We start from the raw sequence: 20,349 nt of genomic DNA, 5'->3' as shown, positions 1-20,349 counted from the left end.
CCCATTTATTTCTTTGTTTGTTTCTTAAATAAAAAAACCCCAAACCCAACACACACACTTTTTTGATGTCAGGCAATAGGGAAACTCTTCTGAGCTTATTCAAAACTTGAAAACAATCTGACCTCAGTCTTCTACTACAGATATGTCTAGACTAGAATTTGCTCTCCTGTTGTAACTTGCATTTACTAGTTGTTTGCCAATTAGCTAGTAGAGGTGGTGAAGACATTTGCAATTGTAAAAGCTAATCTAAACATTCCAAGATGTGCTGCAGCAGTCAGACATTTGTGGTTTACCTTCAGTTGTGCACCGAGGTACTCACAAGCGTTTGCCTCATGGAATGAGCACTCGTGGACTGTTTAGACTTTCGTTTATAAGCATGTTAACCAACTTGAGGTAATTGGCAATCAATTAAGTTGGGCCACACATCAAACCCCGTGTAATACCTGCGTATTCTAATTTCAAATTGAATTAAAAAAAATTGGTTAGTATAGGCTCAGCTAAGTGGTCACAGCGCTCAAGAATGGGAGATATATGGAAAGCTTCACCCAGAAAAATGTGTTTGAGGAGTCTGTGGGCAGAGGGAGAACAGCCTGCTGGATGGCCTCCCAGAGAAAAAGTGGGAAGCTGGCTGCTCACTGGAAAACCGAGAAGAGGAATAGGATGCAAGCCTTCCCACAGTGGATAACAAATGCCTACTATAACATAGTGGTTTGAAGAAACAGATTGAAAAATGGTATAATCCTTTCATAGAAAGAAAGTAACTGGCCCTGGCAGTCTGTTTCATTTAATGGAAAAAATTAGAACAAGAACCAATGTCTTAAGGTAAAGGGGCTCAAAAAAAACGGCCATTATTTTTTGTACAGAGAGGGTGGTGAACCATAGGGTTGGCCATTGCATTGGTCATTGGGGGTAGTTGTGATGGTAGTGCATGATCAACATATTTTGGGTTGGTACAGCTTGATTGCAAAATGAGATCTGCTTTACCTCATTGACATCAAACAAATATTTCAGAGTGAAACTAACAGCCAAACATAGCTGGTACTGATAGTATTGAAATAAAATGGATCATAATGTACATACTGCTCCAATAAATGTTTATATTACAACAAATTGAGCATCCTCAGCCATTTGTTTTCATTCTATAGAGAACAATTAGAGGATAAGATGTTAAGAAGGATATACGAGGCAATAAATGGTTTTCACGGGTTCTTAAACACCAAAGGGAAGTGAAAATATTTGATAACTACAGCCATCATTTATGGGATCAAACAGTCCCTTCCTCCACTGAAGGTACAGTCATTATTATATAACAAGTCACAGGATAATTTATAAGATTAAAAAAAGAGAAAGAAAAGTGTTTTGGTTTTTACCTGATGAGATTTTGAAAGTCCCATGCCAAAGTCAGCTCAAAGGCAAAACTCAACTTTGTGCCTTGAGAATATAAATTCTGGGAGGCCAAATGAGTCGCGTGGGAGGCGAAGCATCCAGTGGGGACCTGAGGAGCTGAGAAAGGCCAGTGGGATTAGGGGTGATGGGAGGTTATGAAAATCAAATTAGGATAGTCTCTCTGCTCCCACACTAATGACTTGACCTCCCTGCATCCAAGCTGATGTGGTCCTGTTTGCAGAGGGAAGGACTGTAACCTGTCCCCTGAGGTCTTGTGCCCCACAGCAATGGGGTGGTGGCTCCAACCCAACGGCAGATTGTGGCTGAAAAGGAAACCTGGGGTGAAGGTGCTTTCTCTCTGTTTGCACCCTTTGACCCCAGCTTGGCCCCATGAGATGCACCTTTTCCCTTTTCTTTTCCCTCTGACAGCAGCTGGAGGAAAGAAAAGGAGTTTTGCTGTCTTGGGAAATTGAGGAACACCACCAGCTGGGAGAAGGAGAGGAAGAGAGAAGCGGCCAGCCTTTCTGCTCCCTCCCTCTGGGGCAGGGAGACCACGCAGGTAGTGCCGAGGGGTGGTTTGGCAGAGGAGCAGAGCCACTGGGCAAGCAGCGGCCCTAGGCAGCTGCCTCCTCTGCCATGCTTGCATCCTGATCCTGCCCTATATCCCTGCTTTCTCAGAAATAATTACCCAAAGACAGAGCTAAAATCAATTAGCTGATCAAGGGAGTGACCTGTGTGGAAACTCAGTGATGTATCTGAACTTAGACTATGTCAATAAAAGCTTCAGTCATAGCGCAAGTTGAGCCAAGAGTGAGGTACGTTTTCCCATAACTTCATGCATAGCCAATTCCTTAAAATTGAACAGCCATGTTCAGCCCACTTTAAGGCGTAGTCTTTTCCACCCTGACTACATATTTCTATAGTAACTACTCCTACCAGACACGTCTGTGTATATATGTGTGTATGTAAATAAATAATAGATAAGGTGCTAGTAAATGGTGCTAAAAATGCGTCAGTTCCTCCATTGTGTTGCAGACGTCTCCCGTTGCGGGCTGCCAGCGCCGTTCTCCATGCAGGTCTGTGGAGTCCGCATTTAGCAAAGACTCGGAGCAAAGGGGTGGGTTTTTTTGACTGGAAGCCTTTGTTGTGGTTTACCAGCAGCGGAGCGTCACTGCGCCGGGCTGGCAGGGAGCGGTCCACCCTCCGTTGCGATGCCGACAGGGAAAACTGGAGCTTCTCCCGTGCCTAATGCACAAACCAGGCAGCGGTTGCAGTTTTGGACAGAGAAAGCAAGTAGTCAACGTGGTCACCCTGTGTAACGCAATAAGGAAGAACCACTTCCTAATTTGTCAGCTTTTGGAGCTGGTATGTGAAGGAAGGCAGCTTTTCTGTCTCTAATAATAATTAAAAAATCATCAGCAGAAAAAGACATTTTCTCCTGTATTTCCATATCGCTTGGCCCCATGGATCTCCGTTCTCACTGGATGAAGTGGGAGCTGAGTGGTGGAGCCAGGACATGTTTGACTGTATGGAATTCTTTTTTCATTTCTTGGATAATTTTTTTAACTTTCTTTGCTTTTCTTGCTTCACATTTTCCAAAGCATAATGGCCTGAGAAGTAACAGGCTCTGTCATGCCTTTAAGATGCTAGAAACTTTCCGCTTGCCTCAGAAGTCTGTGTCTTAAGGAACGGGCCTTAGACGACAGGATCCAAAAAGCAGCGAGTTGTATAACGTCGAGGTCAGGCAGAATTTGGCACTGACGTAGGGGCTTACACCTCACTGTGGGTGCAGTCCCACCCACAGCAGTCCACCTAACCTATTCACCTTTCTGAGAAGCTGCAGACGCTTGAAGTTGCAGCAGAACACTTCTTGAGCTTCCTTAATTTCTGTTGCAGCTTTTGCCCTGAGGTCCCTTTCTCTTGGCTGAACTAAACATGCAGGTAACTGCTTTCTGCCTGGGGCCATTTATAATTCACAAAGTAGGGGCTCCTCTGCCTCGCTCCCCCGAGGGGCATCCTACGAGATGTGCTCCCAGACCACGCCGCTCTGCTGAATTCAGGAAAAAGGCATTGCAGTTTTGGCCACCTTAATAAAAACACCCCAAGCCCACAGATAAAGAGTAGAAGATGATCTCTGTTCTGTATATGGTAACGGTCAGAGAACAGAGAGGATATGGAAGACCCGAGTTTAATTTTTTCTTCTTTTTCGTGCAGTACTTCTCCAGAACTAAGAGCACAGGCAGTGTAAGAGACAGAGACGTGAATCTCCCCTTTTCAGCTGATTAACCTTGCAGTTATGCAGCAGGATCAGACTCCCTTCTTCTCCCCATCTCCTGGCCCCGTGTCTGAAACACAAACTTTCCGGGTGGACCCCAGCTGCAGCAGGAGCCCCCTTTCCAGCTCCTCCCCAGCGTGGCTGCTCCTGTGGCTGGGATGTTGGGGCGTGAGCCAGGCTCCCCGCCAGTCGGGCAGCAAACCCAGGACCACGGTCCCCCTTTCACGGGACTGTCATGCAGCAGGTGGATCCCAGCATCACGGGGTATGGGACCGAGGCCGCAGCAGCAGGGGCTGAGCTTTTGGCGGAGGTGGCCGTAGGATGGCACCCGCAGTCAAGGGACACCCAGGCTGTGACTCCCCATCGCTTTCAGGCAGCTCAGCTCAGCCAAGGCGACGCTGCCTCTGGGCGTACGCAGTAGCAGAGCTTAGAGATTTAAAGCAGATCTTCAGCGCCTACAGCCTCTCAGGTGCCTAAACAAGTTAGGTGAAGTTTTTTTTGGCTCTCTGTCCTCTACGTAGGCATCTTAATTCTGCATAAGTTGCACTTTAGGTGCCTTGCTGTTTTCTTTGGATTTTGCCCTCAGCTGTGAGCGGGAGCACAGGTTTGCTCTGGCACGTGCTGTAGTAGGACAATGTCACCCATTGACTACATCCCAGAAATCCACTCCCTGCTGCCTCCTCTTCCCTCCCAGCTCTTAAAGCTCATGACAGCGATTACAAAACTCTGCCTACCATTCTGTTACTGCTCCCTTGCAACCAAGCCTGTGAACTCAACTTCCCAGTTGTTTGATCCAGTTTAAATCCACATCTGCCAAAATCATTCTCTCACTGGTAAAAACTCCACTTTCTGCTCAGCTTCTCCACCCTTCCCATATATATACATATGAGGTTCATTCTTCAGTCTGGATTATTTGTTTACTTTAATAATAAACCCAATAAAAGTGCCGCTCTTCGCTTTGAGGTGCCACCGTCCACCCCACGCTGCTGCAGAGCCGAGGAGCAGCCAGGATAGAGAACTGAAGGGATCTCCTTGCTTCAGGGTTTGGGTCTGGCATGACACGGGCTACAAAACCTGGGCTTGTATGATAACAGTCTGCCCTTGTTTAATGATGGCTCCTTCCCCCTGTGGTTGAGGATCTCTGCAAGCTTTATTTTACCCTAATTAATTTTCACTCCTCTCTGCTTTCATGGTTGACCTTTTCCATCAAGTCTTACAGAACAGATGAATTGTCTGTGAAACTGAGGTTGTTCAGCCATTAACCCCTATAGCTGTGCTCCTTTCCTCTTCCCCAGGGAAGCAAACCCATTGAAGCAAGCTGTTTAAGATATATGCAAGGGAAACTGTGAAGTATTTGGCCTTGTTTTTCGATTTCAATATTCTGGCACACAGCATAGGCCAATTAAAGCCCCATTTTCATGGATATTTTATATGCAGTCCTTGTATAGATGCACATACAATGTAAGCCACTGCTCGTTTTAGATATAAGTGCTACACCGTAACAATCACTTATCATTGCTAGTCAAAAATAATTCTGAACAGACTCAGATTTTGTTTGCTGGGAGAAACATTACTTACCAAGGGTAGAGTGCATGGAGGGCTCTGCCGCTTGGGAAATGGCAAATTGAGGCATTTAATTCAAGCAGAAGTTATTTTTATTGTTGTTGTTATTTCTGCACAAGTCCTACAATTCATGCAATAAATTGGAAATAATACAAGATCAAGAGGATTTTTAATGGATTTAAAATGAAGACAATTATTATGGTATCAGTTGCCATTTGCACATAACTGCAGCAAAGTGATACAGCAGTGTCTCACCCCTGGAAACTATATTTGGCGTGGGAACCTTCAGCAGGGGTGCTAAAGAGTCAGAGGAATCGTGAAAGAAATGACTACAGAAAATGGCAGAACTGTCACGGAGGGGTAGAGAAAGCGCTGGAGGCTCTGCTCCTAACTGTCCCCACCTCCCAGTGTGCTGTTCTCTTAAGGAAATCTCTTTATTCCTCAGTGTCCTTCACTGGGGACTAGCTTTTAGAATTTGGTAGAGCCAAACCATGGTAGCCTTTCAGTGTCTGTTTTGCAGTTTATATTGCCCTTGTGCCTTGCTGGTAAATACAGTAATTACTTGTTATGATTTCTGTTTGTTCTTTGTGAGTATAATGACATGTTTTTACAGATAGCTACAGATTTATATATAGTCTAAATGACTTAATTAAGAAAAGTAACTTGCTCTGCCCCAAATATCTCAGTACTGAAAGATTTATTCATGGAAGTAGGCAAAATAAAATCACATTAGTAGACAGTTCACCATACCTGAGAGATTCAAAATTATGTATATATATTTTTTCATGCTGAAGAATGACTGGAGATGTGAAATTATATACAGGTATGACTCCATCATCATTAGAAGGAAACCAGCCTCATTTAACAGTGGGCAGGAGGGGATAAACATTTTATTCAGTCAAAAGAAGACGGTAGGTAAATTACATCTCCCTGAATTTGATCAGGACAAGGAGCATGTTTCGTCTTGTGAAAGGCTGTGTAATATCTTTAATCACCACAGGAATTAAGACTGTACTCATATATTTCATATAAAGCTTCACCTCCAGCAGGGAAGGAGCATTCAAAACCAGCCCATGGGGAAGAGGAATATCCCGATTAACGTCGCTGCCGCGTTTCCCTCCGAGGCCGTGGCTGTATGGGCAGCACCGGGACGCGAAACCAACAAAGAACTCAGTGTCTCCCAGCAAACCCTGTATCATCATAGTGAAACTACTCCTTGCAAGAGTAATAAGGTATTCCAATAAAAGTGCTGTTTTGCCAGGGCTGCTGCTGGCACGGTAGCTCCAGACAGGGATCCCGGCTCTTCACAGCCACAGCCAGTGCCGTCGCAGTGCTGGCAGGAGGCTGCCGTGCGGCTCTGGCCTCAGATGCTGAACGAGACCAAGAATAGCACTGGGTGGTTCGCTGTGTGTAATACTGGAAAAAAAATTGTACTTAAATCCAGTGTTTTCCAAAAGTAGCTAAAACCAGGAGGTTATAAATTATTAACCTGTAAGGCAGAAGGTTTAGGAGACTGACACTTGTGTGTCCTGGAATAGTTTCTGCTACCTTTTTGGGATGGAGCAGAACCTTTCATTTAGTTATTGCTTTCCAGCTGAATTTGCAGCAGCTGCAGTTTATCTAATCCTTGCAGCACATTTTCCCTCTAGAAAAAAAAAAAAAGGAACAACCTATTTTTTGCCTCATTATTTAACTTTTTGTTGTGTTACCAAGATTTTCATCACTTTTAGGTTGAACCCATTAACTCTCTACCTGCCGTGTCCTACCATTATTTTGCAAGACCCTTTCCCATCAGAGAAAAGGAAGGGAGGAGAAAGATGTGGTTAGAAACAGCCAAGACTAAGAAGCAGAGGCTACTTAATACTATTATTAGTGCTTCTTTTTTCCCCTCTGAAGTCAATTACGTCCATTATGTTTAAAAAAAGAAAAATACATTTGATGGAGAAATGTATATATCTGCTATAATTTACCTGTTAATGCCTAACATAAATTTCTTTTGCTTTAAAAATGTAAATTTTTAGTTCCATAGTTGATTTGTGGGCTACTGGTTTACGAAGACAGAATACATAAGCAGAAAAAAGGCATATACTGATGACAGGGAAAGCCAGGATGCAATTATGAAAACAAACCAACTTGTATACGTTTAACCTAAACTCCTGTTTGCAATGTGGGCAACTTGAGCATAAGAAACTGCAGGACCTTGATGGGGTGGGGTTGTTAGCTGCCATGCTGTCCCTAGAAATGTGCGCATGTGTGTGTATGTATACTTATGAAGAGCTATGAAGGAAGGAAAGCATGTGTGTAAGCTTGTAGCTTATCAATCACATGTAGCATATGGTTGATTTTTATTTGTGTATATTGTGTATTAGAATGGTCAGATTAGATACAATATAATATCAATGACTTTCGGAACTGCAAAGCTGAAATTGTGACAGCTTCAAGGGTACAAAAAAAAAGAGCTTTTTATTGCATTAAATATGGGATGAAGTGATGCAATCAGTCAAATACTCTCCCTGTTTTGCAATTTAATATTACTTTCTATTTACCTATATTTGCCTTTACTCTCTAAGTTTTTAATTGCTAATTTTTAAATTCAGGATGAACCAAACTGTTGACAGTCCAAGCTATTTTCTGAAGTATTAGAAGAGAAAGTGTAATATATAAGAAATATGGCTATACAGCATATTTGAGGAAATGCAGATTGAGGTCCAATTATTGGTACACAAAGGTATATCTGTGTTTATCAGCACATCCTGTTTGGGCTATCTTCCCACAAACAGCTTAGGCGTTAGTCTCACAGAAGCAGTATATCATTCCCTTCCTCTGTTTGTTTTTGGCAACTACAAATACCATAGACGATATCTGGTTTTGTAACACCGTAATGATGAAATAGATTTACTGGCTGCAGTCACAAGAATGCTAAGCAGATATTCATTTGTTTAATCTCTGCAGCTTTGTTGTAAAAATTCATAACTGTCTTGGACAAATTTTTAGGAAAAATTTGGACATTTGGGTTTATGGTTATGGGATATTTTTATAGCACCCAAAAAGGTGTGGGAGATAGTGGGGGTGCTTACAGCTACAGAACAACCAGTAGAGAAAAAGTTACTAGTGCCACTGGCTTCATGGCACAAACAAGATACCCACAGCAGTGTGCCCTCAGGGCTGGTAGGACAGGCTGGCTTCACTCGTTGGGAGGTATTTCCCATGTGGGTCTTCTTCAATGGAAAGCGCATATGTTAGGCAATGTAGCTATGTGCCAGAAGAAAGAAATCACTGAGCAGTTTTTACTTTTCAGCACCTAAGATGGAACCATAACCCCAGATCTGGGGTTCAGCTATACGATGCCTTTCTTCTGTCAGGATGGTTTGGCATTACCTTCCTTAATGGAAAGATACACCTTTGATGTGGCAAAGACAAAGAAAAGCCACAGTCCCAGATCACCACTGATAACCGTTATTTCTTTAACTATGAGCCCAGACTCACCCTATCTAACTTTAGGCACTTAATGAAAGTGCTTGCAAGTCTGTACAGACAGTGAATATCCTTCTGCAGAGAGACCTACAGCAACAGGGTTTCTCACTTGAGCTCCTCCAGTAAAGCTCTTGAAGTGGAGGGGGTTGACAGCAGGTCGGTGTCGCAAGGCAGCCCCGGTAGCAGGTCGGACCTGCAGCACTTCTGAGAGATCTGCTTTATTCCTGCCTCCCTGAGCTGAGCAGGCTCATCCTGCAAGTAAATCAACCCAAAGCTGAAGACGCAAAGAAGTACAAGAAAAGAACAGCGTGCTGCTCCATCTGCTTTGCTTGCAGTGCTGCCACACTTTTTTTTCCTCGCTGCTTGGAGTCTAACAAACCCAAGAGCTACTAGATACTGCTCACACTCAGACGAGCTGTTTTGATCTGTCACCTTCTGCTTGTCTGTAGCTCAAGCGCTAAGTTTCCCCTCCTGATTTGCCTGTAGTAATTAGGTCAACCAGCTCCTGCTTCTGCAAACTAATTGTCAGCATTGTCCACCTTGTTTTCCTCCAAACAAAACCAAGGTGAACAAGACAACTCTGGAAACAAAGGGTGGCATAAGAAATAGGACTTATCTGCCTTTTTTTGCTGCGTCTCTATTGTTTTTATCCTAGTCTCAATATTGTGTGTGATATTTCTTCCAGCGTATTACAGAGGACCTTGTTGTACATGTGATACCTATGGATTTACACCACATTGATTATGTAATTTTTTTTGTGTGTGGGGTTTTTTTTTTTTTTTTTTTGTTTCTGCTCCCTCACTGAGCATTTTCATTGCTGTTTTTTGTTTTCTTTAACCTTGCCACTAGATGCAGTATTGATGAGGGAGAAGCAGGCAAGCATCTCCAGCTGCTATAGCCATGAAATAAACTTCATTTTCCAGCTTATTAACTCTGACCTGAAGGGCACTTGTTGCAGTTACCTTTTTGAAGGTAATATGATGTCTGTATAAAGTATTTAAGCTTTACAGTTTCTTTCTGTTTCTTCCCTTGAATACTTCTTTAGAATTGATTAGGACTCTGCTAGCAAAATAGGTTCTTGTTATGTTTATATATATAAAAATCACCTTACCAACACAGTAACATTTTGCAGAAATGGAGGGTTTCTGACAAAATTGTTTTTGCTTCAGATTGGTGACTTGGACCTATCCTGCAAGTGCTCTAATCATGTTGCTATTGCCTGTCCCCAGATGGCTGTCTCTTCCTTTTTTAGGTGAAAAGTGTCAAAGCCTTGGCTTCGTCCCACCAGGGAACTGGAAAATATTCTGCAACCTCAGCTTGAAGAGGAAATTCTTCTCTTCCTCCAAATTTATATTCATAAAATAAGTGACAATGGGAACTGAGGAGTACATACTTCAGACCGACACAGTGGAGAATATTTTCAAGAACTTTTCTAAATTACACCTGCAAATTCACAGGAACGTTGTTATTTCGTTTGGTAGGAATGGTACAGAGTCTGAACTGAAAAGAAAGACTCTGCTGCTTTAAGTGCTGTGTAGAGAAGTAATAAAAGATGGCTCCTGTTTATAGGGCTTGTGGTGTACATGGCATTTGAGAGATGACGGGCAATTAGAGACAAGTGGGAATAAAACTGAAACAGTACCGCTCAACATTTGATATGCAGTAGATTTGAAAAGTGGAGGGGATAATTTTTATCATCAAATTTGGGATATAGTATAATGCAGGCCTCCTTTTTCCCTCAGGTAATTTGCACACGTATGTTTAGTTGCTGCTGGATAGCGTTTGGCATAAGCAAATCTTTGTTTATTTAGGGGTAAGTAGGATTTTCAAAAGTCTTCAAAAAAGTCATCTCAGAAGTCAAAGAAGTTAGGTTTTTTGGATTGTGGTGGTGGTGTTTTTCTTCTTTTTTTTTTTTTTAAACTAGCCTTGTGAATTCCACGTTTGAATAATTTAGGGTTTAATTATTATTTGTTTTATCGTTTATAATGTTAACATCAGTCAGCAGATATTATATGTGCTATTGCCTGTGATGTCTGAGTGACAGGGTTGAAAGATCAGGTTGACATTAGCAAATGATCCCATCTTGCAATCATGTAAACACATGTTTAGCTTTATATCCTTCAATGGACAAGTCACGTGGATAAGTATCTGCTGTGTCAGTGACTCAAGATAATTTTCTTCAGACAATGAACGGCAGTTGCCCAGCAGAATTTTTATGTTGCTTCAGTATCGTAATCTATTACCATTTTACTAGTGTTTACTTTCAATACACAGTTTTCTGGCAGTGAAATAATTTAAAACAGGATTTTAAACAGAAGTATAGATTATATCTACTCTAACAACTTTATCTCCACAATAAATATATACAAATTTTAAAATTCATCACTCTGTAATTTTCAGCTAGTGCTTAAAGTAATTACACATTCTGTGGTGATAACACATTCAAGGTTTGTTGTTTTTTTATGATACCACAAGCTGGCGAGACACCTAGATCAGGCGTGTTAATGCTAACTGGCAGATAAAGCATAAATCTCAGGGAGTCTGGATTCGTGCCTTTTTGCCAGTTTTTTGTTGATTGGAAACTGAATTCTTTTTATCCTAGCTTTTGGTATTCAAAAATGCCAGGCAATTCACTGCTGTCTTTCCTCTGTGCATTTTAATCCATCAGTTCTGTTAGTCCTTTAATGCCTTGTTGTTTGTTTTTAATCCAGTAGACTGAATCGGTTTTCTTTTTAACTGCCTTTTAAAATCAATCATAGAGGACTTCCTAATGCGAAAAACAATTGGCTCTGATGACATAGCTATAACACTGATGAGGGTTTTTTTGTTTTTTATTTATAGAGGTGCATGACCTAGTGATAAACTTCATTTGAAATGTAATAGTTTACTTGCTTGTCAGGTGAATATACTTGGTTATTGCCTCTATAGTTCTTATATCAAATATTTCAAGCTTTCTGGAAATTAATTCCCCTTCAAGGGTGTGAATCCTACTCCAAGACCTGATCCCTAAATATCCTGTGTCTGTGTATATTCACCCTGTATGCTTTACTATCCTTATTTTTACTCTGCAGGTAAATATGATTTTAAACCAGATGAAGGACTCCAGAGCCTGCTCTGATGCATGCATGGCATGGATCTTCATGTCGTGAAGGATCCAGAAGGAAAAGGTTGGAAGTTTCTTTTTGAAGCCAGGCTTTTTGTGAACTTAGCCCTCATCCTCATAAAAAATACCTGTCTGTAACTGAAGGACTATGTGATCCCACTAGATGCGGGCGAATGTGTAAAGGCAAGGTCATGAAGCAATAGCAGATGATCACAGAAGACAAAAATGACACAAAGGTTATAGATAATTGTAAGCAATCAAGACAGAGCGCTTTCAAAAGTTACTGCCTGCAGATGGAAGAAGAGATCCATTGGTCGCTACTGAAAATAATGGTATGGATCCAATGCATACCTCAGGAAGACCCTGTTGGATATTTCTCAGAAACCAAGAGAATACACTGGGGAAAAACACTCTATATTTGCTTTATTTCTTCTATTTTCCCATGAAGCATCCACTGATGGCTACAGTTGGACAGAGGGAAGTGAGTGAGGTGGACTTCTGAGCTGGCCAGTGTGGCTGCCTCTATGCTTAGGACCACGTGTCAGTGGAGGGGCAGTAACTGACTTTGTACACCTTCCCTTGCCAGTAAAATGAAAAAAAGAAAAAAAAGAAAATAACCCGTGCTGATGAGAATAATTCACCATCAAAAGATGGAGCAACTTCCAACTGCCATATCTGCTGTCGGTTGAAACTTGACCAGCTTGCGATTGAACAAACTGATGCTCACCTTAGCACATAAAAATGATTATGCTCCTTTCAAAGCAGTAGCAGCCTTGAGTATCTTTGTTCTTTTCTGAGACAGTATCTCATAATGGTAGAGTTGGCATGAAATAATTGCCCTTGGCTACTGAAAGTTTGCCTCAGATAATACACAGTGTGATAAAAAAGGAAATAGAAAAGAGGTTTAAAGTTGCTAATAGACCTAGCGTATGCCATTTGTATAATATGCAGACTTGAAGAAGGTTGTCAAAAACTGCTTTATCTTAACCCCTGCATTTTTACGGTTAATTAATCATGTATTATTTTCAGTGGGTTTAAAGACTCTTTGTGACCCATATGCGGTAACATCAGACAGATCTACCAAATTATTTAAGTCTTGCAGAGCTGTGGTTGCCAGTAGACAAATGTCCTATCCATTGTTCAGGGGAAATCAAATGTTCAGGAGGTGTGAAAGCACCTGCCAGAATTGCAGGCTTTGGGTGGTAGCAAGGGAGCCTCCTCATTACAATGCAGACCAAGCTCTACAGCCAGCTTTGGTCGTCTTTGACACTGAAGTCCTCTACGCGTTTGTACTGTAGAGCTATTGCTGTTCAAAGGATTGAATATCATTTATAGATAAATGTGCCTACCCACTATGTTTATCCAAACCAAGTTCCTTAAGTATCTTCTTCCAGTAGAGCGTCATATGGTCTTGGTTATGCTTTCTGTGGTCTCTCAGGGGCTCCTCTGAGCAGGGGACTGTGGCTTGCAACATTTTGCCATCTGTGGCATAACTCAAATGTCCTTTCTTTTGGTCTGTGACCTTATATACAAGACAAAGACCATGGCTTTATGCTACATAATTGTGTTGGTTGCAGATAAGCCTGGATTTCATGCAAGGGAGGACTTAGTTGTGTGAGTCTCAGCTCAGTGCAGACAAAACTATGTTGTAATGAATGTAAATGGAATTTTTAAAAAGTCTCATTTTGTCAGGATTTTGGATGTACCAGTCATACTTGGGTGCCAGTATTTGCAAGAAATGAACTTACCTCCCAGTTGAATTTTGTTCTTGTATTCCTCCAGAAGATGGAAGAGCATTTAGTTACAACTAAGCAGAGGTCTAAATTCAGTTTGCTTTTGGCATCTGTTTGCTTAATAAGAGATTTTAACAAAAACATACCTCCTCTAGCACTTTTTTTACACAATTGATAGATAGAGGTTCAATTAAATAATACTTTTATTGATATAGTTTTTTGTTCATTATCTTTTCTTTATCAGCCAGCACCATGCCGTCAATTTGAGTTTCACTGCATTGGATGAACCTATTCTTTTTTCCAATCTGTTGGCAGTTTGTTTTATATATGTTTCTAAATAATGCCTAGTGCTCTGTTCTCTAGGCAGTGCAATATTTAAACCACATGTAGAGTAGGGTTAACTTACTGGAAAGAAGTAGGAACTGGTTAACTTACCATTACCTACAATGTGTGGAAGCCATCAAGTTTAAATGATCATAATAAAACCCAAGGATTTTGTGTTTTTTATGGAGCTGGGCCGTATCTCGAGCCAGACTTAATAGTGAGATCTATTCATGCCATGACACAGGATCACTGAACTGCAGAGCTGAAAAGGCCCACAAGAGTGTAATCCATCCCTTCTAACTCAGGCAGACCCAAATAGGCTTCACTGGATGGATGTCTTGAACAAGAGCGTACAACGTTGCACTATACTATGCTCTTACATTTCTTTTTACAAGCTGTGCTCCTACAAGGTAATTCAACTGTTGTGTTGTCAAACATGGTATATTAGGTTTTCTGGGATCCGTTTTCCTTCAGACACTGAGGCAAAACTTCCTTGTTCTTGAAGGCATGGTCCATGTTCCTTCCTGCATTTCAGCCTGTGTGTTACTCTGGGGAAACATTCCTGAAAGGTGGGAATAAGTCCTGCCTGTTGGAGTGAAGTCAAAAACCAAGCGTGGCTGGCTGCACTGACAGAGAAGCAGCAAAGTCCGTTAACAACAAGTGGGTGTATAGCAGTGATAGGTCCCACACTAAGAGCAATAGAGCCGTCAATGGCAAATAATGTCTGCAGCCCACTATAACTAAGCAGGTTAAACCACACATATCAGTTAGGTTCTGCAAGAGCTGGGTATTGTCTGAACACATTCAGAAGTTGTTAGGAATATTAACAGACACCTATCTTTTATGTAAAACCCTTCCTCAGAAGACTCCAACGCACTTCGTAGAGGTGGCTAGTGCTATTATCAGGTTGTGCATTAGGAATCCTTTGCATGTGAGGAGTTTCAGGCAGTGCGGATATAAATTAAATCAGTGGAGATTTGACTTTTAGCTAGGTCCAGAAAACAGAAGTACAAGGTGACTATAAGTATCAACACTTAGAACAGTAATATTTGGGAAATGAAATGGGTAAACCTAGTTTCTGACATGATGACTATGCTGTGCACCTTTTGCTAGTCAGGATTTGACCATGTTTGTAACTGAAGCAAGATTTTGTTTTAACAAGGGGAAGAAGGTAATATCACTGGTGCTCAACAGAAATCAGAAACTGATGTTACGGCATTGGTTGAAGAATTGTATTGGCAAATGAATGGACATTGTCCCTTGGATGATTATTTTCTCTCTGCTATGATAGACAGCTCCACTTGCTCTAACTTCTGATTCAAGCAGATGAGTGAGTTCTCAGGTATTTGCAATGGACCTGTTTTCTCTGGAAACTGCTGTTTAGTGGTGATCTGTGTATAACAAAGAATCTCCCTAAAATAGTGGTATATCAATGAGTTGATTTTATCTGCTTTCAGTACATGTTACTGAACTGCATTTATTCTACTACCACAAGAGAGTTAGACATGGTAAGGGTCTTTAGGGTTTAAGTGATATACCAGGGCTGTTTATCAGGAAGACGAAACATGTATTGTCTTTTGCACATTAAAAGTAGGCATTTGTGCCTATTTATTATCAGAAGCAAGAACAAGTTTATAAGGAATATCAGGTCAGGTATAAGGATTAATTAGAGCAGAATAGTATGTGACAAACTCAGTGAGAGACCTTAAGGGAGAGGAAGGTAATATGTATTTTAAAACAAACTGTTTTCACCCCCAAACATGTGTTCTCTGAAGTTTCAGTCGGAGAGACTCCCAAGCACCAAGACATGTCTGTCCAACTGGGCTGGTCAGGATCACTTGTGAGGGACATGGATGGCAAAGGACACCAGCCACCAAGTCTTCTTTACCTTTTGATTGGCAACAATAAACTGTTTTTCAGATAGGTCTTTTATACCCTTCAGGAGTCAGCAGTCATTATAGAGTGACCTTTTGCCTCAGAATCTGGCTTACTTCATCCTCCATATATCTCAATCACAGTTGCTGTTGTGTTTGTTCCCTAGTTTTGGGTACCTTTACGGCTGCCTGGCTGCTTCTTGGGACAGCAGGAAGAGGAATGGCACAGGAAGGGCTGTAACCTTGCGTCCTCCCTCTTGCTATCACTGTGCAGGTCTCCTGCTGGTAACGTATTTGTGCTGTGGCTTTTTACTTCCCTTGAAGGCAGAATGGGTGTTTTACAAAGAGGATTGGGACCAGAATTAAATGTGGTTTCTGAAAACAAGCCAAATTTTGAAGGGCTTACTGTATTTGGTATTTCAAGACAGGTCTAGCTTGCATCTGGAGTGATGGGGTTTGGATTTTTTTTTTTTTTCACTAAGCACCTCTATTTGCTTTCCCCTATTTAAATTTTGTCTTTGACCTCTTTCTTATTGTCAGTTAAATCTTTACTTATTGTCAGTATCACAGATTGCAACTGTACAAGGTTATATATAGGATATAAGATACCTGTGTATCAGGTTATAATTGTAGAAGCTTTCCCACCCGTTTAGGCAAGACTGTCACCTCAGTGCCTAAGAAACCTGAGACAGCGACAGTGGAGCAGTCATCTAGACAAGTTGCTGCTGTGATCACATGGCAATCCTTGCCTAGGCCCAAGAATCACAGATTTATATTGATTATTTAAGTAGTGAATGGAATTTCACCAGAGTTTTTTATTACAGCAATGCAGAGTAGGTTTCTATTTTACAGGAGGAAGAAAGGGCTGAATTCATGGCCTTACTGGCTCCAGTACTGTTTGAACTGAAGGCACAGCCTCCTGGTTCATACACACAGATAGTATGTACAATATAGCACTTAAGGTGCTGCGATTTAATTTGAAGTGAAATTGAATGTAGCATGAAAATTGTCACAGTGATAAATGCTGTGTACAATATACCTGCATACCAGTGTGAAGCCTAGTGAAATAAATTCCCCCATTTTGTTCTGTTTCATCGAATCATTTGCGATGAGTGATCCCTCTGCGATCAGTGCCACTGATGGAAGTGGTGCTGGGAACCGCCGCTCCTGAAACAGATCCAAGTCAGGGGAAAAGTACAGAACCTGGGTCTGCGTCTTCTGCCTTAACTTGGGTTTAGAGGATTTGCAGGGTTTCTTCTATCCCTGTATTGGCATATTAGGTACGGAGGAAACGGTAGACAACAGTGATTCTGAAACTATTGTCTGGAGAGTCACAGAAAATGGTCCTTCATGGTCTAGCAAGCCATATTAAGGACTAAGTGTTGCGAATTAATCAGTTCCATGGAGTTTCACTGCTTATTAGTGGAAAAAGTTTGTGTTGACAGTGGTTCAGTCACCCAAAAGTATGTGAGTCTCTTAAGCGGTGAAAATCCCTTAGCCCAGCAATGGAATCTGGCAAATGGGGATGGAGGGCAGGTACGCAGAACACGTGGGTGAAAGTGAGACAACAAACGATGAATGAGGTCTCCTCAGCACTAATCTTCCTGGAGGCCTCCCAAAGTCTGAAGGCTCTGACCATCACAGGTTACATCTGAAACAAGTTCTGTCAGATCATTGCATTAGTTTACCTCATACGTTATTTTCCTTTTGCTTGGCTTTGATGTGCAGCCCTTGGCTACAATGCTAATTCTACCTGCAAGGAAAGAAAAGGAAATAGTCCACCTGACACCGAACGGGGTATATTTCCAACTGTAAAGTCAAGTAAGTCAACGCCAAGGCTCAGAAGCAGTTTCTGGCTTGAAGAGCTAAGTGTTTTGTTTTGCGTTGTGCACAGAGTTCTGCTACAGGACTACGTTCATTGTGTTCCTCTGCCACTAACTGAAAAGGAAAAGCAGTGTTTTGTAACCATGACATACCCTGTTATCTTCCCCAAGTGATGAGCTCATCCAGATTACTCCAAGGGGATACTTATATTTTATCAGTGGCGCCTTGTTGCACAATTTCCAGTTTCTTTCTTGAAGATACAATAAAAGATTTATGTCTGAAGCACTATGATGTGGTTTCCATCTAAAAGCAAAACAATTCCTTCTAAAAAAATACCATATCCCCAAATGATTTCATAATTGCAAACAGTGTTGATGAGCTCTGTGGCTTAAATGAGTTTATAACATATTTGCTGTGTTTTCTAGTGAATATTTTTTGATGTGCTTAGTAAGGAAAATAATTAAAATCCCCCTGCCATTTCAAATTGACACAAAATAAATGTGATCCATTAGTTGATGTCTACTGTAATAAGTAATTTTCCTCATTTAATTCCAAATTTTTTTCAAAGATTTCTCTCTCTCTCTCTCTCACTTGCTCTCTTGTATGTGTGTGTGTGTGTGTGTGTGTTAAATAGTTTCAGGTCTGAAAGTCAACCATGTTTCTCATTATCAGACATCAGAAAGGCTTTCTTCTCTTTGTGTTTTCATGCCACTTAAGGATAAGCAAGTCTCAGAGTACTGCACGTTTTTGATGTATGGGTAAAATTCACATCTTCTGTTCTCAGTGCAGAAAGCTTATCTGCAGTGCAGATCTCAATTGCATATTCTGTTCTCATCCCCTGCACCAGGCTCTGGTTGTTATCACCACAATTTCCACATGCAGAATATTCACGATTCCTGCAGTGTGGACAGGAGAATTGGCCTGTATCAGTAATGTCCAAATGCAGAGAGATATTTTATAATATGTCTGGGATGAAAAGAATTTCTGAATCCAGGCTGCTATCAGAGAAGAAATGTGAGATACCAATTTAAAACACCAGAGAGATGACTTTAGGCAACACTGTCTAGTTGGGTACTATCATTTTCTCAGACTGAATTATGGTGGTGGTCTTACTAATTTGGTTATTGTATTTCTTTTTACACTATGAGATTTTGATGTTAGAAATGTGTTATGTTTTAGCCAGACTGTGATAATGTCTGTTGATTTTACTTGACAGACTTTCTGAGTGTTTCTTGGAAATAATTTACTCTGTATCAGCTCTGATTCGAGTTATGCTGTTCCCGTATTCTTACTGCTACATACAGTAGAACAGAATGTCTTTTTTTTTTTTAGAAACATCTTAGCTGTCTTAGATCAAATCTGTGTTCCTCTTTAGTCGGGATATCTATCATTTAAGAGTGGGTATTCTGAGGACTAAATTAAGGCAAAGCTTGTAAGTTGATGTTCTCAGTATTACCCTGAAGCAGGGAATTCTACAGCCTAGTAAGAAAGGGCATTTCAGCTGCAAAGGTTATGTCGTGATGTTAATATTCGCAGGATTACTTTCAACCTTTGTATCCCCATGTTACACACAAGAGACACTAATCATTCTGGATCTGGATCAGGGTTTAAATTTTGCAAAAGTTTCTGAACCTTCACATTGTCTATTTTTCATCAAGGACTGCCTTAGGTCCCCTTTATTTTCCCTTTGTTTAATTTGTGCCTACATTAAGCCCTAGCTATTAAACTAGAATATCGCCATTAACTGCTGACAGAATGGGTAAAAATGAAGGGAGGGTTTTAACTTCAGACTGGAGGAATTTAGCAAATAACGCATGGACCCACTGGCCCTTTTAATGCTTCACTGTGAGGAGTTAGCGCAACACCTTGTGAAACCCAGGCTTGGCAAGGTCCTGTCATTTGGGGAAATGACTTCTCTGGGGCACAGCAGTTTCAGGTGAGACGGCCCAGGCTGGTTGTGTGATCTGTTTACACAGTGACACCTCTCTGGTACTTCAGATCTGGAGGGTGCTCTATAACTTCCACAAGGACCAAGGAAAGACATGGTCCAGGATAGAGCAGGGAAAGAATAGTGAATCAGACTATAGGCTGCAGAAAAAAAAGAAAAAAAAATCAAAGCTTTTCAGCTTCTTATTATAACTCCCAGAATACTGCATGCCTTTGCATTCAGATTCTTCATTCATGTAACTAGGATTGCAATGGGAATGGAAACAACAGAACATGAATCCACGGAAACAAAGGCATTTGTATTATTCTGTGTGGCCCTCAGAAGCTGCAGTTTGGATATAATTATGACTCAAATGAAAGGACATTAACAAAGCAAATGAAATATTTTGTCTCCGATCTGTTCCAAAGAAAGCTTTTATGATTGCGAAGTTCATAGATAGCTTTGGTCGTTGGCTTTCAGAACACTTTATTTAAAACACAGGTTATTTACCCTTATGAACTCATCTATCTTTACTGGCATTTGAAAAATTAGATTAAAGATGACTATTATATAGACAGTCTGTCAAAATCAAGTAGAAAAAAAATGAGTTAACATCAGTGTCATTAAGGATAAAGCTGTGGTACAGGGAGAATTAGGACAATGTTATGCCTTGAGGAGTTGCATTATGGATTTACTTTGCTCTTTCAAGGATTTTTGAGGAGTTTATGGCAAAGGCACTTACAGCCAAGCCTTCTAAAGTAACCTCTGCTTTTAGGTGTTTACACAAGGGTCTTTGTTTTATCCTACCTAGTCTTAGGTACTTAACTGAACTACCTAAGGTAGAAGTGTAATTGCCTTCATATCCC

The 20,349-nt window shown here is 41.1% G+C and overlaps 1 long non-coding RNA gene across 6 annotated transcripts in view; it reads left to right on the top strand.

Moving 5' to 3' along the window:
* LOC142406357 (uncharacterized) overlaps window positions 1-19,603 on the top strand; it is a 43,366-nt gene extending 23,763 nt beyond the window's left edge. For 2 of the 6 annotated variants that reach the window (XR_012774551.1, XR_012774555.1), the window contains 4 exons: window positions 1,816-1,945; window positions 6,259-6,456; window positions 9,548-9,670; window positions 11,770-19,603. This is a non-coding gene — a long non-coding RNA (uncharacterized LOC142406357). Of the gene's footprint in view, window positions 1-1,815; window positions 1,946-6,258; window positions 6,457-9,547; window positions 9,671-10,440; window positions 10,512-11,769 lie in introns of all 6 variants that reach the window. The other 4 variants (XR_012774553.1, XR_012774552.1, XR_012774554.1 and 1 more) reach the window with 4 other exon arrangements.
* The last annotated feature ends 746 nt before the right edge of the window (window positions 19,604-20,349 follow it).

The sequence above is a fragment of the Mycteria americana genome, chromosome 2, assembly GCF_035582795.1.
Source record: "Mycteria americana isolate JAX WOST 10 ecotype Jacksonville Zoo and Gardens chromosome 2, USCA_MyAme_1.0, whole genome shotgun sequence".
Taxonomy (NCBI): domain Eukaryota; kingdom Metazoa; phylum Chordata; class Aves; order Ciconiiformes; family Ciconiidae; genus Mycteria; species Mycteria americana.
This window is presented reverse-complemented; position numbering and strand designations above follow the sequence as displayed.